We start from the raw sequence: 25580 nt of genomic DNA, 5'->3' as shown, positions 1-25580 counted from the left end.
TGCCAATTCACCCTAATCGATTCCGCTCAGCTTCTCCAGGATGTCTTGCGGCGTCACATTGTCAAAAGGCGATTTTCTAACCAGCGCTAATATTTCCTTGGTTTGGCTGATGCTGGGACTTATCAACACGTCCTCTTCGATGTGAAGGATGATATCCAGCGCTAACCGATGCTCTCTAAACCCAAAGAAAGTATCTTGCAGTTCTCCTTGATTATTTGCCTCATTCGCATGCTGTGCTCTCTCAAAGAGTTTCTCCACACACTCCACACACGACATGAATGAGACTAGTTTCATTTGTTTTGCGCGGTTTTACGTTCCGAAGCGACTCAGCTATGCAGGACACCGTATTGAAGGGTTCCGGTTGTTTACACGAACTTAGACATCAGGAAACAATTTTTTAGCATTGTTCCTTTACAAGGAATTATAATTGGCCAATCATTCCTTTGGAAAGCGCGAAGCATCCTCATTTTTGAGCGCGTGTTTATGGCTCCCCTCTCACGTACCCCTTTCAAGCGTTGCCTTGTGCTTGTAGTGCCCGCGTTTGTTCTCTTTGCGTGTAAGAGCTTTTTGTGCGTTTAGTTTTCTTCTCACTTGCACTAGATGTACGTGTCAGTAGAAATTCTGCCGTCTTCGTTCTTATATTTCATCCCGGACCAGCCTCACCTGGCCCGCGTGACACCATTGAAAAGAAGAAAATTAAACTAAAAGCAAAGACTCTACATATACGATCGAATTTTGCGTCGTCATTGCTCGGGAACTGTTCTCTCCGCCCTGCAGCGCTCACCCGGCTAAGAATCTGGGATCCGCTTGCACGAAGCAAATAAGGCAGTCTAGTCTTACGCGCTCTCCAAACCATCTCCTGGTTTATAGGAAAGAAAATGCGCATAACTGGCTCCCTTTCACCCAGGACAGCTCAATCACACATTGAGATAGTAAAAGTGCTCACCTACTAAGTGAGACACTGATGAGTCTTTCCTTTGCTCTAAGCCAAAAGAAAGGCTGCACTGCGGCTAAAAATAGCCTAGGAACTAATCCATCTTATTTACTTCGTGCGAACGAAGGGACACTCACGACAGAGTATTTTTCATGTGCATTGCAACAGCAACCCCGGTGTACTGAACCCGCTACTTTTATTGAAACGGTACAAAGCTTTGTAATAACATGAGGCCAAAATAAGGCCCACAAAAACTTTCCCTGTGGAAGACCCGGTCTGCGCTTCTGTAGTAATCACTCCCAAAGTACATCTCGAGGGTTTGTCTCCTCTACATTTTCCCTGATCTAGCATCATATTGGATGAGGAACAATCACCCTCCCAAAAATAGAAAAATTGCAACTGATTTTTTCTAGTGCTGCATTAACGGTCAGGAGGGATGGAAAGTCTGCTCAGCGAATGTGTGAATCAGGGAATAATATCCGCCTGAGGCTATGAATGTATGCATTTCTGGGTAGCCCTCAAGGAGCGCACATTCAAAATTAATGTAAAGCATCTTTCTTGCTCGTTCTGGCTCTTTTGCGATTGATTTCTTGAGAGGATATCTCCAATACAACGGGTTTCTTTATAACGAAACCCCGAGGAAAGACGACATGAACTATAGAGAAGCCACATTTACATTGAATTTCATTGTTTTGGTGGAACTTATTTAACAGACGATGCTCAAACGAATAATGCTGAGCCAACGGCACGATTCCCACACATATTTTCGGAATTCCTTGCTAAGAATTTCTTAGATTTGTTTTTTTTTTGCAAAATGACAGCAGGAACTTTATCCCTTTTTCAGGTAAAAATCTACCCTTATGTATCAAAAAAAAAGTCCTAACCACAGAGAAGGTGTTTCTAGGTGCTCAAAGGTTTTGTCGCAAGGACCAACGTTTTTCGAATGTCCTTCACCATGAAATTATTTGATTTAGTCTGCCGCCGCACATTTTCTTTCAACAAAGCAAGTTGTTTGCGAGAAAAACATCCCGATTTTCTCGTTACCTTGTGCGTCGTTTCAGCTTATTGCAGCTGACAATGACTGTTCGTTGGAAGTAATAGTGCTGGTCACTATTTCAGTTTGTACAGTAAAGTACATACCTGTCAAGAGCGTTACAACGACCAATTTTGTTTTGCATTTCCAACTCGCGCTCTTGCCTGGTAAGTCCGAGTGTGATTTTTAGGCATTATAAGTTAACCAAGATCGATGGCAATGTGCGTGCATCATGAGGGTTTATTTGGAGCCGTAGACAAGCGTAAATGACGCAAGTGTACTCCCCAGTGCTCCGTACGTTCACTGTAGAAAGGTGTGTGGACGACCATGCATATTTAAGGAACGCCACTACAAGTGCACTTGAAAATAAAATGTATTTTCTGGAGCCAAGAGCTCTTCTACAGTACGAGCTGCACATATTCTGCAATACTGCGCCCATTTTTTTTGTATTTGAGACAACAGACAGCGCGGCAAGTGGAAACGAAGATATTAACTGTTCTGCTTATCAAATGATTTCCTTTCGGCAGAGCCGACACGAGGCGCGACCATAGCGTCGAGTTATCTTTTCACCCAACGATAAAACACAACATTTAGAACAACAACAGGCTTGAGATATTTGGCTAATGAGGCCACATCATGTGCGAAACGGGATAATACTGCACCATAAGTTACTCGCAAGCAGCCATCAAACTTCGCAAAACTATCCTTGCCAGTAGTACCTCTGCCAAATCCCCTAAACCTGGATTTTATCTGATTAACTTCAGAAAAGAACGAATGCACAACTCGTGCACAAAAAGCGGTGAGCCCTGTTTTTGTCTCTATATTTCAGTTTCGAGATTGCCCTTGCTTTCGGATCTTTCCAGCCGTCTAAAGAAAGAATTCAATTAGAGCGGGGTACCCTGCAATATAAAAAATTCTTCGACAAAGATTAAACTCTTTCAAGTCGGTGTTGCTACTGGTTTTGGAAGCTGACGAATTTTTATTTAAGCTTCAGCTGTTCTTTAGGCTTGTCGCATAAACTAAAAGCAAAACCTTATATTTATTCGATTTAGTGTGCCAAGGTGTCGTCGACGAGAGATACACTCGCAAACAGCAGCCAAAACACAAAGGCATTCTTTACTTTCAAACCATGGCTACTTCCGGGTTTGGAAGCTGAAGAATTTCAATCTTGGCTGCATCCGGCTTTATACGTACGTGTCGTAGAAACTGGACACGACACCTTCAAGTTATTGAGCGACGCCTTACACGGCGAGGGTCACAACCGCGACCTATAGACAGAACGACGGTTTCTTCCGTACAAAAATAAAAGGTCTCACACAACAAAAAAAAAAAATTGCAGCAGACGAGACGTACACGGACAAAAAAAAATAAACGGCCTCTAAACCTGATGGTTGTCTGCTCATAGGTACCTAACGAAATGGTGTCATCCCATGTCACACGTCTCGTGTGGTGCTTTTGAGTGCTTACCTCACTTTTCGCAGTGCATTTTGAGCTCATATATTCCGAAGTCCAGATTTCGGTAGCACCAGCAGTATAATATTCATTTTTTACTTGGTCGTCCTGGTGAAACGCGGTAACTGATAGACGTGCGACACCACTGGGACGCTGAGAAACCACGAATGCCGTGGAAACTCTATCCTTTCGATTTTCTATGATTACACCACACGTCGCCTAGCAAACCTCCGTAGTAGACAATCACCAATTCACCGCGTTTTACTGGGACCGTACAAACAGTCTTATTCTTCATGTTACGAGTGCTGTGATGTTCTCAGCTTGTTCAGCTTCTTGTCTAGAGCGTGCTGGTGCTTTTTCTCTTTTCGAGGTTTGCTTCTAAAGTTGATTCCCTTTTTGACTATTCTGGCGTTTCGTTTATTCGCTTTTCTTCACAAAGTTTCACAAGGTCTTCCATAAATCCTCGCAGGGTGTGAAAAACTACTGAAGCTCCGCGATTCTCCACTTGAAGCTTTCTCCCAGATGTTTTCACTTAAAGGCTCCTCTTTGCTTCTACTTTCGAGAAAATGAAAATTATGGTGCCTATTTGCTTTATTTGCAGCGCTATTTGCACTTTGCAGATTTCTAGCACCTTGTGTCTGTGTACATAATAAACCATTAGCCAGCGTGCGTTTAATTCCACTTAAAAAGCGATGTCTGACGTGTGATGGTGCAAATCTCAAAGCCATGAACTACTTTTTCGGGTGTGGTCAGGGCAAGTTTTTGGAAAGGACCCGGATTATATTTGGAGGTCGGCACCTTGTCGGACATGGTCAGTTATGGTTGAAGATCAATTTTGGTCTGAATCGCCCATGGTCAAATTTTGAAGGCATCCCGGGCCAAATTCCTAGCACTTGGCGTCGCAGTTTTTATGAAACGAACGATGGAAAGGCAAAATACACATAGTAGCCATAGACCAGAACATGAAATAAATTTGAGTGCCGCCATTTTTAGTCTCATGGCGCCATCTTTTGAATGCGAACTTTCGGGCTACCGGACGAGGTGATACGACACAGGGCGCACGCGGGAGCAACGGTGAAATTATACTATTGAACCGCTGCATGATGCCATAATTGAAGACTGGCCGGTGCAACCACTGGAGATGGGTTCTGCAGGCTCCTTGTCCACCATCGGGGCAAATGTCTCCGGTGAGTGCGATAACTTCTCATGCGTTTTGTGAAACCATGCTTTGTTAGAAGTCGTTAGAAACGATGAGGCAGGATTCAGTAATAGAGCGAGCATTGCTACAAACTGTTCATCTGCGTGCCTACCCTTTGTACGGTAACGCAGGACTACGTGTACTTATAGCAGGTCTGACATGGTTTTGTCAAGCCGCTATATGAAATCCTCCGATGCTGGCACTCATTGCGAGCCACGGACTACGAGCGTGCGCAGACGCGATATAAGGAAATCCGGGGTAAATCATAGTTCGTGGAACGCTTACGAAGCGTCACCCTTATATATCCCCGCTCGCCGAAATACATTGCCTTTATTGATATACCGCAAACCACCGCGCTATTTCGATGCGACCACATACATATCGATGCCGCTAGCGTGTAAACACAGTAAACCAACGCTGTAGCTTGGAGCTGTACTTGTACTTCTTGAGTGGCCGAGTAACAGAACTCGCACACTGCTCACTCGGTTGGGGCTGTGGTTACTATGACGGGGTAAAGGCCATTAATAACGTGAGTTCGAGCTTCCCGCGAGGCGAAGGCCCCAACCAGCCGTCTCCAAAAGCATATCCGGTGCACGCAACCTCCCCATTGAGGAGAGTGGCAGAGTGGCTCGCACCAAGGAAACAGGCTTCGAAGTCCGCCAAGGAGATGTTTATTCGCTCAGTCCTGAATGATCCGAAACAGATGTGTATGTTCTCATTACATGGTCACTGAATACTTGACCTATGGCAATGACCACGCAGTTAGGTCGGCTGTTTACAGCGCAGTACTTACTCGTGCTTCTGTACTTGCCTCATGTTTCGCTGTATGCACCACACCAATCCGTCTTTGGCGCTCGTCGGCCTTTTTAACGCCCGATCGGAAACGATGTAGGCTGAGCACTCGACAGCGACAGAGCTCTTGACACACTTAGCGCACATCCAAGTGCTCGATGAACCAGCGTATTCTTTTCGTCTAGCTGTTATCGTATGCGTAGACATCGCAGTGGTGTTCAGATGACTTCTTTTACATCCTGGAGGATGGCACGAGTAGGGCTAAGCATTCACAGAGGGTACAAACCTCGCTTCCAGTGCATGTTTCAAATGCATTTCGTAGCGTTTTGGGAACCCGACGGAAGAAGCCACCTGATGCCTAGGTTTTAGAGTGTGTGTGAACCGGTCCTGGTACGATAGTATCGTAATCTGGTCTATACGTAGGCTCAACACTGCCGTCACAGTTGCTACGGGAGCGAGCGATGCGCAAGCAATGAGAGCAGGCCACTTTTTTGCTTGGTTCTGACGATCGTATTGGGTCAGCACAATATTGTGGTATTTGCATGTTATGTTTTAGAGTTTACAAAGCAAAGAAATCATTACAGATATTCTCAGACAACAACACATTGCCCCGTCGATGAATTGCTAACAAAAGGAATAGAAAACCGCCATTGTTGTTAAGCATTGTGTACTACCAACCTTTTGTTTTCCGGCTGTTATAGTTGGACAAATTTTGTTCCTGTCCCTATCTGTCGAATAGTTGTTAGCTTACACATCATTCAATTAAAGTAATTCTTCTATATCTGCCGCTGTAGTGTCCCAACAGCTCTGGACCTATCCGAAAATTAATTCCAAAATGAGCCCCAGCATAGGTAACATGCTTTTCTTTTTGAAGTCCCGTACACAACGCGCGGGTTGTTCTGAATCAAGGTGAAAAAAGTTGAAAGCTCTCACTCGGCATGAAACGTCCCAAGAGCGTGCCAGCTGCTAAAACACTCTCTCGGTTCTACAGAAGCTATTCACTCACTATCTTTCCGATACCTTCAAGCAACCGGACAAAACAGAAAGGAATGTTTTTATGCAGAGAACTGAAATCAGCACTTATGCTAACGAAACCGGTTAGAGCACTAACGTGGATAGAACTTTAGAGGCTTCTTTTGGGGGGCACAAACGTGTAAAGCTCTTTGTTGACTTTATTAAAATAACACAGCGTTCATATCACCACCCCTAACATATGTCTTCATTCTGTTTATGTCCGTATTTATGTGGTGTTTCCAAGGTTTGAATTTTAGTGCGAATAATTTAGCTATGACAGAATGATTCATAGAAACACCAAATTGTGCAAGTTCTCTGCCTTACGTGCGCTCGGTCATAAGCGTGAAAATTTCTAGCAGTGCCCTTAACTAAAGGAAGGACGACGGGATGCAGCTAACAGAATTGCCAGAATAAACAAAAAAGCTCCTCAAACAGTGCACTTTCTGGTAAACCGAAATAAAATCAAACCATTTAAATGGTTCTCAAAGACATTTATTTGAAAATATGAGAAACTTAATACGGTTATTGCGTGCAGTAGTTTTATGAACTGTTTTATTTAATGCTAGCAATAAGAACATAAAACACTGTGCCAGTATAGAGGGAAATATGTTTTCACCGCGGCACGAAGTGTAAATGATAGCTTGCAGCAGCTGCGATGGCCACTGAGGCATGTTGGTTACCCAATACGTACATACACGAAAAAAATAGTGCTCTTCTTGAGCACACTGTCTTCTGCTAAGGATAGAAGCTAGCGGCATAGCCCAACCGAAGCTGTATACCATGGGGAAATTGGTGCGAAAACAAAAAAAAATCAAGGAACGATGATTCGTTAAAGAGTCCAAGAAACTAATCAAAACGCAAGTTTCGCAGGAATGACGAAACTTTCTATTTCTTTATTATTTCGAGATGGCTTTGTCGGGTTGATTATGATGATGACGTGCAAGTTAAAAGCCATCTTTTCAAGGTAAATTTCTTTTTTCGCTAAAACCGGGCTCTATTTGAATTCTCTTTCGTTAAAATTTAAGCAACGCTAACTTTTAGGACGAATACACAGAGGACATGACAGGACGGGCGCTGACTCCAACTATGTTTATTGAACACGGTTTTCGTAGAACATACAAGAAAAGACGACCGTGAGCGCATGCGCATCTGCGACAGACCACAAAAGGAAAGGCCAAGATGACAAAGATGACAGAAAAAGCAGGTTAAAGTCGCAGATGCGCATGCGCTCACGGTCGTCTTTTCTTATATGTTCTACGAAAAGCGTGTTCAATAAACATAGTTTGAGTCAGCGCCCGTTCTGTCATGTCCTCTGTGTATTCGTGCTAAAAGTTAGCGCTGGTTAAATTTTAACGAAAGAAAATGCATAACCAACTAGCCCCGCAACGTGTTTTACTATTTGAATTCATGTTTGAAATCAAGACAAAAATGGTGCGCCTCGTTCTTTTCTTAATACCACGCATGAAGGCCAATATATTTTACTAAAAGGCAGTATTCACAAAGCTTCAAGGAAAAATACCGAAACCTCAGTCTACAAACCACATCAGCCACAAACAATAAGTAAAAGAAAAAAAAATATGCCGCTATCGTTTTACGCTGCTCCGCGGCAAGAAGGTAATTCCTGGAAAAGAACGCCAAAGTCTACCTTGCAAAACAACTACAAAATCTACTTTATACAGCGAAATTTTAACTGGGGCCCCCTGAGCTCCGAACGTGTCCAAGACGAAAGTTTTTAATGCCAAAGTTCAGTCGCCACGGCAGTCGAAATTCTTTTTTCGGCCATATCGGCCTGGCAGCCTTTCTCGAGGCAGGAAAAAAGAAAATTATTTGCAGCCGCTTGAAAGAAGCCGATGGCGCAGAGGCCTTGCACTTAGGCTTGGTCCCGTCAACAACGTGGGTTGGCGCTTGGCACGCATAAGAAATGCCAGGCAACTTCGTTTTACCTAAATGCGGCTTGCGGAGCCTGAGCCGAAAGGCAGGCTTTAGGTAGTTTTGCTCATTCTGATAATGCCTTTCATCTTTCAACCTGAAAAAAAACTTAGTGGCGGCGTTCTACAAGTAGCCGACGCGCATTGCGTTGCAAAAATATTGACATTATTTTTCTAGTTTCCCAATGCAGCTGGCTTTTGAGGAAAGGATTCTATTGAGTTCGGGATAATAGCCGCTCCCCCAAAACTTAAATTTAACTATGCTTGTTGTGCGCCTTCCACTTATGTTTTAATCTAAAATAGAAACGTAGGGTTCCATGGAAAAACAAAATTCGTAGCGTAGCCTTGGAGCCTTCCGGCCTGGACTGCTTTGTGGCCTGGACTCATTTTGTGGTTGCTGCTGCCAGGTCGAGCAGTGCCTTATGTCTTACATATTGCGTCTAGTTTTTGTCACATTGGCTGTAAAATCAGCTGCCCAGTTTAGCTCAGTTTGAAGTCAATTTCCATTACATAGAAAGTTCCATATATTAAAGAGAATTCGGGAGCGCATAAACGGTAATATAGCGCAGCAAACACACTAGCCAGATGTCCACGACGGTATCTTTGTCGCGTAGACAGATAGACAGAAAGGCAGTCAGAGACATAAAAACAGACAGACAATCAACTTTATTTAATGAGGTTGAGAGGCGGAGCACCTCATAACGCAGCAGGTCAACCCCACCGGATGGCCACAGGCATATGCGCCGCGGAGACCCAGTAAGACCATTCGACGAGCTGTGCTATGGTTCGGCTCTGAGCTGCGCTGCGCAGCCTAAAACTCCTTCTGTGTGGTGATTCCGGCAAAGTGGGTGAAGGGGCGGGCCCTCATGATGTCGGAAAGATAGGCGTGCCCACCGCAGAGTCTGGAACTGGGAGTGTAGGCGATGCGGTAGATAAGTGGGAGAACTGTGTGGATTGGGAAGGTGCGCTTTTGGAGCTGGCGCCAGCGGGATAGGGATATTTTGGCCAGTGAGTAAAGGCAGCAGTATGGTACGTGGTCAACATCTTGCTTCGCGATATGGATTGGGGCTGCGCTCCACCCGTTTAATCCAGCCTCGGGGATGTGAGTAAGGCGATTCGTTCCCTGCAAGGGAGGAGTTTGTGAGGTCCAGATCACTTGTGAGCTATTGATATGGACTTGAGATTGTACACCAATCTAAGAGTTATATACAACTAAAGGTTTTCTGGAAGCGGCTGCTAATTCGGTAGGAATGGTTTGGTTTATGGGGTTTAACGTCCCAAAGCGACTCAGGAAATGAGAGACGCCGTAGCGAAGTGCTCCGGAAATTTCGACCACCTGGGATTTTTTAACGTGCACTGACATCGCACAGTACACGAGCTTCTAGAATTTCGCCTTCATAGGAATTTAATCACCGTGGCCGGGACCTAACCCGCGTCTTTCGAGTCATCAGCCGACCACCATAACCACTGAGGCACCGGGGCGGCCAGTTTAGTAGAAATGCGAAATAAGTTGTGTTGAAAGTGATATACATATTTCTTTAGCTCCGGTGAGTTTTCTCCCAACCTTTTTTGTTAGTTTACAACTTCCGGAATAAAATATATCTCAGTTTGGATCCATTGGTTATTTTTCGGCTGCAAGGAAAAATTGGGTGACAGCTGCCAACTACTGAGTAAGCAACTCCACCTGCAGATCTAACATACAGCAAAAGGCCGAAGCACCCAGCGCCCGCTGCCACGAAGAACTGCATCGCAAATATTAACAAAGGATATCTTATTTAATCGTATTGTATTTCAGTGAGCCAAGAAATCGGTTAACGAAATCTTCATGCATAACCTCCTCTTCAATACGGCTACCTGAGCCCAACCTCAAGTCTCTGTTTCTTTCCCTATTTTCAATCATGCATAAATGTTGAAAAAATACATGCAGGCGTAAACCAGTTCAGCTATAAGCAAAAAGAAAACTTTTATTCCGTAGCTATGAGAGGCTTCTAGATGACCATCCAATGTGCGTAAAGGAATGTGAGTGCCAAGTGTTACGTAAGCGGGATAATGCGCATGAAACATAAGAGCTAATTGCGCAACCTAGATTTCCTCCACTCAAAAGCGCTTTGAAATAGGCCAGAAGAGCGGATGGCAAAGCGTCCGTGGGGGTTAAATTACAGATGCACGGCAAAAAAAGGGGGGGGGGGGGGGTGAGGATGTAGCTGAAGCCGAGAGGTCAGCGGATGCAGACACATTCCCGATTACGCACTGAGCGCTGGATTAGCACATATAGCGTGATATTTATGCAAGTCTCCGGAGAATGTAGTTCGCAGGCGCATCGCTTTCTGCGGGGGCGGTAGCGCCGGCGTAATTTCCCGAACTGTTCCAAGTTTCAGCTCTTACTTTGACCTTTTCCAACAATTTTCTGGCGTAGGAGTTTGATTTTACCGGCTGCGCAGTTTTGCTTTGGACACCTGCTCACACGTCTTTTTGAGGCGTTCGCGTTAAGCGCAGTTCTCTCTAAATGCGATAACTGGTTAGCTCGCGTCAAGTTGATTTTATTCTGTCGTGAATATTTTTTTCCTTTTACTTTCTACAAAAGCGATTGTAAATTATCGAGGCTTTGCAGAGCGATTAGGAGGCCCATTACTACATAAAATTTTAGGCATACTCTGAAATTTTCACACGTTCATAAAGTGCAAAAGTATGACCTATTTCTGTCGATTCAGGCATCTATGGTGTCAAGTGTTTATGTGCTCCAATGCTGGGCGCCGTATCACCTTTCCTACGCTTCCTTAATTAAAGCGATTTTTCCAGCCTCTCGAATATTTTCCACGCGAGCATGGTGAAGCGAAACCACAAAATGCCTTTAGTGAAAAAAACTGAACTCACTTTGGTGCGTTTATATTTTACTAATGACGTCAGGAATGACGGCCACGGAAACAGAAACCGCCCATTTCTGCCCTTTGTATAAAAAGTTAGAGTGATGCCTTTAAGGTAATTTGGCAGTATTTTGCGTGTCCCGCAGTATTTGGAAAGGGGTCATATCTCAAGAAGAGGATTCATTTTGAAGAACGTTGGCCCCCCTCTGACGTCACATAAGCGCAAAACATCGACAAATCACCAGGGCACAAGCGACAAGGACTCAGGATGCAACACAAAAAAGGGATAATAAGGGAGTAATAACTCATTGACATCCACCCGAGCGCAGCCATATGGCTACAAAGGAAAGCTATACAGCTTTCTCAGAAACTTCGAGGTTAAAGAAAAATTCGTCCTGGTCAGGGGTTCGAACCCGGGACCACCGCTTCACCGGAGCAGTCGCTCTACCAATTGAGCTAACCTATTTGGACGGCAAGCTTATGGTAGGGCGAGAGCGAATTGATCAATAACTCGAAGTGGGAACAGTGTTTGTCAAATGTTTAGGGGAATCCCCCAAGGTGAAGTAGATTTGTAATAAAGGAGTAATTACTCATTGACATCCACCCGAGCGCAGCCATACGGCTACAAAGGAAAACTATACAGCTTTCTCAGAAACTTCGCAGTTAAAGAAAAATTCGTCCTGGTCCGGGGTTCGAGCCCTGGACCACCGCTTCACCGGAGCAGTCGCTCTACCAATTGAGCTAACCCTTTGAGCTACCAATTGAGGTTAGCTCAATTGGTAGAGCGACTGCTCCGGTGAAGCGGTGGTCCCGGGTTCGAACCCCGGAACAACGAATCTACAACGAGCCTTCAACGAATCCAAACTTGCTTTAGGCTGACAGCTATCTCATACTAATCTAACTAATGAAACGTTGGAGCCCTGTAGGGTGCCCGAAAACTTGAAACCATCCGAAAGGCTAGCCGGCCTCTCGAACTAAATGAAAACAAGGTGTAGCGTTTTGGGGCTGGTGCAAGGTAGCACCAAGAAACAGGACGAGCGCAAAGTTGCTAATACCAGTTTCATTTTTTTTACTTGTAATGGTTTTCCTTCATTCGTATACGCTGAGCTACATCAAAGTCTAAATTCCTTTCGATGCTGCGGAAACTTATGGCCGGCATTAGCAACGGCTTCCGAACTCCATTTATAACGTTAAGCTCATGAAAGGTGTTCGGAAATGTGCTCTACGTGTAGCTTATCAGATTTTTCTAGTTCTTGTAGGAATGACTGAACTTGAAACGTATTTAATAAATTCGGCTACCCGCGCTCGATCCTTCATCTAGTGGATTTCCTAACTTTCACATTTTTTGCCTCTAGTCATTTAACATCCTAACCACTAAAAGCCCAATATTACGAGGATACTTCAAATGAGGAGCTTTTTCTTCGAGATTCCATGTCTCAAAAAGAAGGAAATTTACTTTTGCCCCAAGCGGAATATTTTCCGAAGTACAAACGCCGCAAAGCGTAAGGAGAACATTACTACGTAACGAATCATTCTCCCAGACACAACGCGAGGAATGTTTCACTAGGTTTATGTTGCAGATGATGGGGACTGTTCTTTCCAGCACCCTGTATGAGTTGGCTTTCGACAACGGTTTAATAAGACGTAAAAAGAAATCTGCGGCTGAGTACTTCTCTCGCAGATGCATTCTTCTAAATGACAAAAAATTAAGTATCAGATATAAAATGTTGCACAGGAACCAAATGTCAGGGTATAAGATCTCATCCGAAGGAAGTAAGAAGACAAAAGGTCAACAGTTACAACAGTTTCCCTTCTGCGATTTTTGGAAGCTAATGGAGGCTATTCATCATAACTATATATTGCCACTACTGCATCAACAATGCTTCGCAGAGTTAATCGTAGTTTTTCACTTGGGAGTAAAGAGCAGGCGGAATGCACTTCATAGTTCCAAATGAGTCAAACACAATTTTTTTTCTCCAGTAAATACCTATACACCGAAAACAAAAATGGCTAAATGAGTAAAATTTAATTACTTAGCCTACTTTACTCGCGAGTATCAGATGTTTTTTTCCTAATGGGACGGTTCCGCTCAATTTCATTTGCATCCGTCTTTGGTTCATTTGTTGAGCTATCAACCACCACTTCATTACTGCCAACGTATTTTCTAAAGAAAAACATTTCACCATCTGTTCAGAAGTATACGCCATTTTAAAATAAATGTGGGGTAAAACGACTTTACTTTTATCAACAAATTTCTTCCAACCAGCTCTTACCAATGTATTCTAATCCTTTCGTTAGGCTGCCTAATTCACCAACTTAAAATGCATATTTGTCTCCACGCTCTTCGAAACGACCAACACCACCTATTCTCCTCGAGAGAAAAATGAACTGATAAGCCGTACGGTTCGCTCTCTTTTATTTGTTCTCCTCTTTACAGAAATAATAGCACCCCACGTCATATTTAACAGCCACGAATCAAACTAGCAAACCAACTGAAGGACCAGCACCAAACTCACCAGTAACGCAGCAAAGTCAGTGCACGAGTGCGAAAAAGAGGGCATTGCTTCATGAGAGGAGGCAGAGCAGAAAGTTTCCAGTGTATTGGAATAGTTAGCTGCCGCGTATTTGATTTCTTTACTACAATGCCTCGATGAACGACAGGGTTGAGATTCAAGTGGAGGTTTAACAGTTTAGATAAGCACGTCAAGGCTTCAAGGATTTTTAGCCGCAGGCATGACCGCACCTATTCGCCGAGCTGTTGTTGAAAACTGAAACAGGTTTTATTTTTAACAGCTGTCTCGCTTGTTGCTGGGCGCTGGTCGCGACCACTTCTTCGTACATTTCATTCTGGAAGCTTCGTATGCTTTGGCTACATGGTCAATAGGCTGAATGCTTGTTATTGCTTCATTCTCATGAATAATTTCGACGGGGCCGATCTTTATTTTTTCTATTCATGAGGGAACTAATATTCTGCTAGAGCGCTTTCTGAAATGGTAATTTTTACATCTATTGCAATTACTCATTTTGATATGGTACTATGAACACTTCACATGAACGAGTCACTAATTCAGGTGAATGAAAACTGAATCGGGTGTTATGGCATAAAGCCCTGGAAACATAATTGCAGCAGATGAATTATTCCTTCCAGCTAATTTTTGTTATCTGTGTCACAACTAGAATGCACGAAGCCCGAGAAATAGATCATCAGCTATAATTTATGGAGTTATGTCACTCTTTTTCTCGCATTTAGTGCAAGAGGTTGCGCATTACATGTGAAACGTCAGGCAGGCCGTATGAATGCCATTCGATTTATCTTTTTTTTTGGCGCTCTGCAGAGCTAGAGATGTTAAACATCGTGGAATGAGTACCGGCCTCCTAGCCTATAGGAAAGAGAAATGAAAAACGCTACGCGAAATGGTTCCTTTGGACTTCATTGAGTTTTCGTATCGTATCCGAAATGTCTACCCTATAGTTCTCATATAGTTCTCATTTCGGCGTGAAAGATTATTTCCCGTGCCGAGCAGACGGAACTTTTTCGCATTACTGTTACCCCATTCAGGACAACGCAGGAGTCTCTGATTTGATAGCACGTTTTGCCTCAGTGTCCTAACCTGCTCTGTAAGGCCATTTGCATCTAATGTCTCGTCATGGACGCATCTCCGGCTCAAAGCGTACCGGCGAACGCACACAACTGCTTGTCGTTCAGTTATGGTGTAACATTTTGCCATGACCAGAAAGCACGGAATAAAAGCTAAAAAGACGATAACGATACTCCACAAGGAGCAGTTATTGTTCAGTTGATGTCTGCTAATCACAAACAGAATGTTCGCGACGCCAACACCCACCTTGATAGACTCTCCGGGAGAGAAGCAGCGCCGGCTGAGCTCAGACTTCGCCGTTCTGACCGTCGAGGTTGAAGCGCAGCGCACAGGTCGCCTATCTCCGAGAGATATAATAAACAAATACAGATAAAAACTGCTGTACCGTAATCGGGAATAACTTAGTATCGTAATCATCCTCTGAGTGGTTTTTTTTCTTTGCCATGTGATCCAATTTTTCTTCGATTCTGAAAACTGCCGTGTGAATTCCTTAAGTTTCAGTTTTCGTTTGCTGGTTTTGACCTTATGTTCTACGGAAAATTTGAGATGGGTTTACTTCATTTTTTGAATTCGTGGTTATTTTGTATCGTTAAGTTTTTTTTTTCCTGCACTCTTTGTTTCAAATGTGAAATAGAGGAAATAGCGGTGTTAGATTTGGGGTCATGTAATGGCCGAGTTATATACGCATGTAGACAAGGCTTCAAGTGCGGAGTAATTTTCAGGTAGAGTGAAACGTAGTAAATTAATGACATCAAGAAGCGACGTTCAATTCAGTAGCTGTGCACGAACAAGGCGAGACCTGAGCAGTTTATTATTATGCAGTTGCGAAACGAATGGGTAGATAATACATTCATGAGGCTAAGAGTGTAAATAACGGGGACAGAAAAGAGAGGAACAAAGAACGAGTGCGAACATCGGTTTTATATAGCCGGTATGTTCAATAATTGCAGCATTTCAGATGAAATTCCTAATACACAAAAAAAAAGCTTGTTAATCCCTTAGTCATCGATCGCATCTCGATTGTGTTAACTTTAGAAGGCACTGTATGACGGTCCTCTCCTCTTTGCATCGCCTTATGATTGTTTCCTATGAATGCGATTGACTTCAGAGCAGAGTTGTAAGAATTCATCTGTTTTCTTTCAAAGTTCTTTGAATTTATTTGTAAAGAGAGACGGGAATAACACGTTCGTATGTCAGAACCCTCAATCAAACGCCAAGCCAGAGTTTCGTATAGTGAATTCGGCATTTATTGAAGCGCGAAACTATTTCAGAGAGCTCATCGCGCGTGCTAATCGGCAATCGCATTGATAAATAGTTCCTAAGCATAGCTACCACGTATCGCGAGCTGCCGTCAGGAGCCCTCGGCTGCTGCTTTTTCTTTGTGCATCAGAGCAGAGGTTCAACGGTGCATGCCGCTACTTAGCCATGACAGACCGCAGATGAGCAGCGGATAACCAGGTTGCCAGGACAAGCGCTTCTATGGTTGGCTGCCACGACGAGGCGCATGGCTTCGAAAATTCAGGAATACCACATTAACTTCATCCGTGACATAAAAAAAAACGAAAGAGTCGCCTACCTCTGGGACAATCACTTCTGTATGTCCTGACCAGTAACAGCAATGCATTGGTGCAAGTACTATCTCTAAAGCGTCACTGTTGAGCACGGTCCATTTGCGGGGCTTTGGTCATCCGACTATCAGCTCGGATACCGACTTTCAAAAATGGCGTTCCCTGTACCGCTACTTATCTGCTTCTTAAAACATTCTGAAAGCTAAATTTTCAAAGACAAGCACTCCAAGAAACTGCGTAGAACGCGATTGTGAAATGTTCAAGGAATTGGCTCGCTTTTGCACACTCAGCAAGGAGGATGGTATTAGGCAGTTGTGAGGCAAAATAAATGCAGTTTGAAGGGCGGCGATGTTTTACAATGTGGCATATCTTCTGACGTCAAGCTTGCAGGCTTGGCTTTGGGAGCTTTTGCGGGTGGTGTCATACGGATACCATTCACACTTCTCTGAACGAGGACGTGTACCTTGTGTCATTTTTTTAATGGTTTGTCTTGTATGCGAACTACGCATCTCCTGCAATCCAGCGACAGCGCAAAAGTTACCATGGACCCAGTCAATGTGCTGTCACTCCGTTCCATATTCCAAATTTAGGGAAGAGGGTGTTTTCTTGGCAGAAAGATTATTCTGGCCGCAACAGCACTCTGCCAAAAGAAGCATAACGCAAGCCCTTGTGTATGTTTTTGCCGCAAGCCTCTACCTAACGCTTGACTGGCACAGCAGTTTCGAGGAACCGGAGTAGTAATAAGCTTTTATTCGCTCCAGAAGAGCTTTTCGACGCGGCGACGAAATACGTGCTGGTCTTTCTCTAATCCTATGAAATCAATCTTGTGCTCTTCTGGCACGACATTTGCACTGCCATGTCAGAAAGAAAAAGTAAAAACGACGCCACCATGAAAAGTGTTTCTGATCATTCTTTTCTTAGGTGGCAGGGGGGAAATTGCTTCTTTGAACACATTCGCGACACGTACGCTCTCTCTCTCTCTCTCTCTATTTCACAAGTACTCGCGCACGCATGCACTTATGAATGCATACTCAAATTTCTTCGGTAGATGTTGAATAAGGTTAGCTCCAGTTAGCACATATATCTAGCTTTGAGAATCTGACAGTTATATTGAGTCGCTAACGTCGTGAGCAGGCACGCCAACTGATCTTACAGCAAGCAGGAAGGCAATGCAGAAACATAAACCTTAGGTGTCCCAACTTCTGCCTTAATCTTGCGTGGCTCTGTTCGTATTTCTGAGAAGCCTAGAAGCATGTAATAAAGAACAATGGCTTAGGCTTAAGCTACAGCACTTCAGCCTTGTAAGCATGACCTGTTTGGTAGCCGTTAAGTTAAGGGAAAGAAAGCAAATCCCAGAAGAACTAAGTCAGTCCACGCGCAGCCTGAGCCTCCTTCTGCATTATCTGTAAAGCCTTACATGGCCTCGTTTTATCTTTCACAGTAGCCCGGTTTATGTCCAGTCCTGACTGGATTGCCTCATCAAGCCCCAAGGAATATTTTTTTGTTCCCCAAGTCCGTTTTTATGCTCCCTATGGATATCTGAAAAGGCTTTATCATGATCTCGTTGGGATCCTCATATCTCTCCGAGTGGCTGCTTACCACTCCCGTGATTCTGCTCAAGGTTGATTATCTGCTTTTGAATGCTTTTTTGAGCAAGGTACTGGATCCCAGAGTCTGATCCAGATTTAGTGGTGCGTAAGTAGGCTACCTATGGTCGTCGTGGCTTATTTTTCGCTCCTTTTAGGGCTAATTCAGTGTAATTTAGCTCTGAGGTTCTACAACTCCAGGCAAATCCTGTGGCTTATGGTACAAGAGTTAGCAGCATGACCACTTGCAGCTCTATGGTGTTAGAGTGTCTGGTTGAGCGTCTAGAGCGTCTTAGAGCATCTCGTTGGGCTCTACGATACCCGATACCCAGACCCGCTGCTCTGATGACGGAATTTGTCACAAGACCTTTGGGACACAAGGAAATAATGTCTAGCTATGTCTGTTTAATAACCCAATAAATTCAGGGCAGTGCTTTGTGTTCAGACATTCCGAGGATGCAGAGGGAGTAGCTGGCTATCACTCAGCCATCGTATTGCTTCGGCGCACAAGATGGCTGCGACACGAGCCTATTACTTCAAAGCTTTCGTTCACCCCTTTCACATTCTTCTTTCATTTATTTTAGCTTCCCTGTGAAAAATTAGGTACCGCCACCGCACTAGTACTGAGCGTGTTGGAACTAACGTTGCCAAAGAGACAATATTTGGTGCGCTGACTTAGAGCACGCGTTGTCCGAACCATGAAGACTGTGATCAGAGAACGTTTCTTATCATGCGATGCTACTATCAAATGTTTACTTTGTGACAGCTAAAAGAAAAACGTCGGTTCTGAAGCAGTCGTACATATGGCCCGGTATCTTTACACATAACCTTGAGAAAGCGCGCCCACATTGCAGTTGAAGAACATTCAGCCCGGGAGAGGCTTGACTTCAGGCTCACCTCGCTTTGCTTCCTCAGCAAAAGCGCATTAGACATCAAACGAAGCCTATGGAAAAAGAGTAAAATGCGCTTGGCAGAGTATTCACCCCGTGAAACACCAAGAGGTCTCGAAACAATTTCTTGCTGCTGCGCAAGAGGTAGTGGTCGAAGAAATGTCTTTGGCTATATACGTTGGCAAAAATGTGTCCCTCATAGACCCGAGCGAACCGTTTATCTTCTGAGCGCAAAACGCCTTCCGGAAGACGACTCTAACGACTGCACGATGAGGCACGAATTCTGACGGAATAATTTAATATTTCTCTAAAGAGGGAAAATTCGCCACAGATGATTTCAATAGTTTTCGTTATTTCTCGACATTTATTTCTGTAGTACCCAATTCTCGGGGTAGGCTATGCGGTTCCTCCGGCTGCACGGTGCCTCAACACTGTGGCCTCTCTTTGTGGGCTACATCGCCCACGTGTTGATGACCAGCGCACCGCACCGACGATCAGCTTTTCTTCACCCACTTGAGTTAGCGTCCTGGGCCTAGGACACCGATATATTTCTTTCTATCTCTCGTTGATGGCTTCAATTCTTGCCCCTTCGGTCGTTTGTATTTGCAAAGTCGGTAACACAACCTGACAACTTACGAGGCCACCTGCCGCATGGGCCGCAATAAAAGCGGCCTTCCACTTTTTTCACTTTTTACTACGTGCGAAAGTAATTCGCATGACGCGTGTGGGGAGCCCGCGCCTGTTGAAACTACAGACGGCGGGAGTAAAAGGCAGCGTGAAGCGTTGCTTGGTGTGTTAGCAACGAATAGCACCAGTGTACAAGACCGTTTAATGCTGCTACCTCTCAGCTCACATGGCAGTTAGGTTGAGTCGTACCCTTGACTAAGTGCCAGTTAGAACTTGACTCAGTTGCTACAACGACTGTTGAAAGCAGCTGAAGTGAAGTAGTGTTCATCAAACGTAAAACGTCCATGAACCAACAGGTATTTGCGCAAGGTGCGTAATCTAATTTTGCGTGATCCTTTACAAGACCGTATTTCTCATTCCGGACAAAATCATTTTTGAGCGGGAGACCGCTGATGTGCGCAAATTTTTCAAATAATGAAATATTTCACTATAACGATCAATATATCCGCAGATCACCCGACGGCAGTCCTAATTTTATTTTGTTTTCTATTATCTTTCTTTGTATCGTCAAAAGAGTTCCCCATCGCCTTTTTATGGTAGTTCTACATGTTCGATGCGGTGAATTGAAACACTTTAATACAAAGATTTTTCTAAATATTAGAAAAATATCAGAAACCTCTAATATTTTCATAACAGTGTCTTACAATTTGTTTTATTTTTAGAATTTTGATTCCAGAATTTCGGGCACGGACTTACGAAAGGTTACAAAGGGCTTAAGGAGAACATTTTCAAACCAAGGCGCAAGGATTCAGTAGGCAGAAGGCCTTTTTACCCGGCCGAGAAATGAATCACGAAGCTTGAACAAGAAAATCTCCAGCCAAAAGACCATATGGCAATATAGAAAGAGTGAAGCGTCTTCAGAGGTCAAAACGTCGGTTGACAGTAATGACATGAATTCGACCGCGTTTACCGTCCATGAAATTTTAACACTGGAGTTGGATATGTGCAAAGTGTGCTCAGAGATGGTTACAAAAATCCTCACCACTGAGCAGAAAAACAACCAGAAAGATGTATAGAGAGCTTCTGGGCCGCTTTGAAAATGAGCCATTTCTTTTCATTTGCGTTATCACAGGTGACGAATCATGAATTTTTTAGTACGGTTCCGAGAAAATGCTTCAATGTCGGGAATGGTACTCATTAAACTCTCCTCGTCCAAGACAAGTGAGAATGAGCATATCGAAAATCAAAAGCGATGCTCATTTGTTTTTCTCGAACAGTCGCGGGATCGTCCACAAAAGAATTTTTGCCTCCAGGACAGGCTACTATTCAAACTGTTTAACGGAAAGCCGTTCCAAGACTTACTGAAAAGAAAAAAGAAGATGAATAGCTCAGCATACTTTGGTGTGTAAGTTGCAAGAGGTACAAGGAAGAAGGTCGCATGCAGGAAAAAAGGGTCACACACTTTTCCTCCCACGAGAGAGGTGATGTCTATTCAGTTTTTTCTTGTATTATGACATCTTAGCCCTCCACTCACGCTCTACCTCTTTGTTTCTTCCCTACCGCTTTCTCTAGTGTGCAGTAGCAGGCCAGTGTCAAAATACCCGCGACCAACCGCTTCACGCTTCCTAAACGTGAAACGTTAAAACTGCTATTTTGCGCTACGTTGCTTTGGACCTTATCTCCGCTTCTAATGTACTCTCATCTTCGGAAGACAACCGTTTCATGCACTTCGGCGAAAATGCTGCGCGCGTGGGAGATGCGGAACATTGGAAATCAAATAATTGTATCATTAAGATGCCGAATCATATAAAGCGAGGAAGAAAACTCCTTCATATCCGTCATCCGGCAAATATACCTGAACATATGCGACCCGTTCGTGGAGTGATCTAGTAGACATATGCTGGAAATCTTTATTTCCTTGGCATATTTGCGTTTTACTCACAGCTACTATTTCCGTCAACAAAGTAGTTCGGGACGCAAGACCAAGTTCAAGAATTAAAATTTGGAACAGGAATGGCGATAATAATCGTGATTCTCTATGATCTACGTTGAAAATTCGGTATTCTGTTCAAGGTCCTCACACCAATGAAAAAAAAGCTACGCCCTTTCAACGATGAGGATTGCTTCTATACCCTCCTCAATCGGCTTCAAATGTGAAATACTATGTTAACTACAGTTCTCAGTACTGTGCCAAAGCTACAAAGCACGTGCTGTAGAAGATCAACAGCCTACTTTTGCTCAGTGCGGAGTTGCTCATTGATGGATAATAGTTGTGGTAGTACGAGCGACATCCATTCGCCTAAAATATCTCCCTGATTCATTCCTAATAAAAATCACCTTCAGGATTGAAGTAAAATCAAGAAAAGCGGGTTCAGAGGGAAGAACTAGGATAGTCATAAAAAGCCCTTTTAGTACGCGTTCATCTGAAGTACCCTCATCTTTCACACTTCAATGTCCAAGATTTCTCCTTATCGTCCAGCACTGCAAGCTACAAGGTTTTTTAATCTCAAGGCATTGTTGAAGCAGCACACTTACATAGCCTCAAAAATCCACAGTATTGCACAGTTAGTTGGCTACGCTCTAATGCGGTCAACGTTTAGGAATATCGGCCGCAGTCAATGCCCTCACTATCGCTCCTCACAGAGAGGGGAATGCGTTAATCCAGAGCGACAGATGAACCTTCGGTTTGTTTTCCAGCTCTTGTTCCAGCGTTATTGTAGGCATGCTTGAACCTTTACCTTATCATTACCTTTAACCATATACATGTCTTGAGTTTTTTTCTTTTTTTCAGAATCGGCGTGACCTCATAGTCAGTGTCACATTGGCGCTCCTTGGGAAAAGTAATATTTTCAGATCAGGTGAGGTGGGTGAGCTTTATACGAATCGATTGCCGTCAATGCGCACAAGCCCAAATTAATGTGACATCACCGGACCCAGCGGTTCTTCGCAGGAAGAGCCAGTGGTTACCGTCGGCACCGACGTCACCAGAATGTGGTACCCCAGATCGGGAGGTCGAACGCGACTTCAAGGCACACTCCAGAGCTGTTGCCGTGGCTAGTTCACGCCCGTGAATAAAGCCATTAGGTGAGAAACAAATACCCACGCTCGAAGTCATGCGTGACTGCGTTATACTCAACTCGTTCATGTTCGGGCCTATAGCGTCTGAACTTCTCATACGCCTCCCGAGTGGCAGTGTTCCCCAGCTGAAAGAGCGCCATTTGAGCTGCCTTTTTTTTTCACTTCCGCTTTGACAGCTGTGCAACTGATCAAACCTAATACTGCTCGGAATAGAACCCTTTAGCAGGATTTCGTTTCTTCTTACTTTCTCGCATTTCCTCTCTTGATTTATCACGCACTTCAGGAGACAGATGAAAGCTGCAGGTTTGCCTACCGTATTGTTAGTTGCTCCCCTTTTTTTATTTCTCTCGAGAGAATCAAGAAGTGAGACCAGGTCTGTGCTCTGAGATTGCATTGTACCCTCGGAGCGGAGAGACAATGAGAACGAGTGTTGAGAACTCGAGAAAGTGGAAAGCGCGGAGAAGCCTGCCATAGCAACAGCAGATCGCTAGTAAGCGCTGCAGCGGAAAGTCTCGCATGGCATTGAGAATGCGAACGTTGGAGGATGCAAACAACAACAAAAAAAAAAAAACTCAGCACTGGCTTCGAAGGCAGCGATAAGCCTGTTCGTCGACGTGATTAAAACTGTTATTTGCTCTCGCGCCACGTAAGCATGGATCCTCTTCGCACTTTGACAACTGGTACCAAGCAGATGAACCCAAAGGAAAGCGTATATGAAAATGGCGCTCTCATCAGCTCACATGCATCGCCGGTAAAAGAAAAAAATTATTAAAAGAGCGCTGGTATTCTCGTGTTAGTTCAAGCAGCCACATGAGATATTGGTGGGTCGACTTTTCAAGAGGTATTGGTCAACTGACATGTTTTGAGAAACAATTGTTCCGGTGGATTGCATGCGCCAGCTTCATTCGATAATACTTCTTTCTCGCATTCCGCACCTTGAATGGACGTCAAAGAAAGAAACCTGCGCTAAACAAGCCGAAACGGCTAAGAAACCTTGTTAAGGTGAAAGCAAATATACAAAGCAAGGAACTGCGAGACAGGCAAGTGGAAAAAAAAATCGTAACTGATTAAGTGCTGAATTGGGAAATTCGGTCGTGAAGTCGCGCTTTCACTTTTTAATGTGATAGCTGCAAAATTTTCCACTCGATACACTACCCGCTATATATGCGATTGAGCCAATGGCTTTCTCAAAGTAGTCCACAGTGTCAATTAATTTCGTTCTGCCTTGAAATGCATTTTTTTCTCATTAATATTTACCGCTCCGCGTCATTTATTGTTAGCATCGCTTATCAGCGCTTCCTTAGTGACATTAAGCCGTGGCTGTTAAGCGAAGTGGCAGCAGCCGCCAAGTCAGATGAAAAAGAATTTTCAAAGTATGTCCATATTGAGGTAAATGTGCATACTGTGGAACCCTATGCGGTCAAGGCTTTGCCATCTACGTTTTCAAACTGTGTCACATTGCGCGCAGAAACTAAGGTATCTAAGTATTATCTGAGTAGCCTACAGGTAAAAGAGCAGAATTGTTACGCGGAAAGGGTGGGTTTAGAATCTGTATAAGTGTAGTATAGGTTATGCATGCGCTTGCTCTCTGGTTCATAGTTTTTTTTTTAATACTGACATGAAGCGCTTTGTAACAAGTATAACACCTCCCAGTGTTTAATCACAGATTTCAGTAACTATTTCACGGAGTTTTTGTTCATAGACCTGTGCTTAGGTCAGCCACGTTTTGTAGCGATTTCCAACAGTTTCGGCAATGCACAGCTGCTTAAGATATCTGTATAATTCATAAACCTCTTGTTGATAGGTGAAGTGTGGTTAACCGCACATTGCAGATTTAATGCTTTCTACTAGGAGGTTCTGCTAAGGAAGTGCACATCCAGCAGTAGCACTACGCTGCTATTTATAACTAATTAAAAAAGTCACCATTTTCATGACCAAATCTTCGCGTCCTAAATATGCAACTGCGGCTAACTTCTAAACATGGTGAAATTTAGCTGCTGATCGGATACGCTAACCAGTTCTTTCTTATAATCGCGTAGACTAACTGACCGACTGCAGTATAAACTGCAAGATCAAACCACTGATGAACGCCGCTGAAAATCGGTAAATGATGCCACGTTGGAAGGGCTCTCTGATTATCTCCACTCAGGTGCAGGCGCTGATGATTAATCAAAGACGAAAAACATTTTCCCACCAAAACGCATTTCGTATCATCGCCTGGCCAGATCCCGCAAACTTCGTCATAAAGCCTCTTCCAGAGAGTTGAGTGAGTGTGGTCATTATAGCCCCAAGGAAGTGATGGAGCACGTTCGGTGAGTAACCTGATGGCCACACGAAACGAATGCCCGATCCAGCGAGAGATCTATGTCCTGTGTCCGAACACACCTTGCCACCGGCCTTCTTTGAACACGTGTCAGCTTTCGAGCTATATGTCCCCTTGTCGAGTGAGTGATGCCATACGTGTAACCTTCTCCAACTTTTTGAAAGAGCTTTGCAATCGTTTCTGTCTTCACCAGCACTGGGGATGAGGATTAAACGGCGGGCACATATTAGTACCTGAGTGGCCCACCAAAGTTTATGTTCGATAACAAGCCAAGAAAAGATGTTTTGCGGCTTCAATAAAACTGGCTGTTCAGCTAGTTTTCGGCCATATCTTTATTTTCTTCTTACCTTTCTCATACCTGACTCACTGAAATAGAAGAACGTAAGGATTCCAAGTATTTTTATGGCCCACATATAGAAGCTCACGTTCTATTACGTAGTTCAAATTCAAACTTTATTCTCCTTTCCTAGGTAACTCTTGTCTACAGAGCTTACTTTTATGCGGTTTTGAGCCGTAAACTGCTCTAAATTTCAAGGCGGTCCGTACAGTCCATGGCAGAGAGAGGGTAGGCGGATGGTTTCTTGACAAAGAAAATGAACAAGGGAGGGGAAGTATTCGGGGTGCTTGCCAGAGTTTTGACATGAGCCATTGTCTTCATCTGGGTGCATCGCACACCTTTGTCGGGATTTAAATA

This window comes from Amblyomma mixtum, chromosome 1 (assembly GCF_055824585.1).
Source record: "Amblyomma mixtum isolate Tamu chromosome 1, ASM5582458v1, whole genome shotgun sequence".
In the NCBI taxonomy this organism is placed as follows: Eukaryota; Metazoa; Arthropoda; class Arachnida; order Ixodida; family Ixodidae; genus Amblyomma; species Amblyomma mixtum.
The sequence above is the reverse complement of the archived record's forward strand: the minus strand, read 5'-3'. Positions refer to the sequence as shown.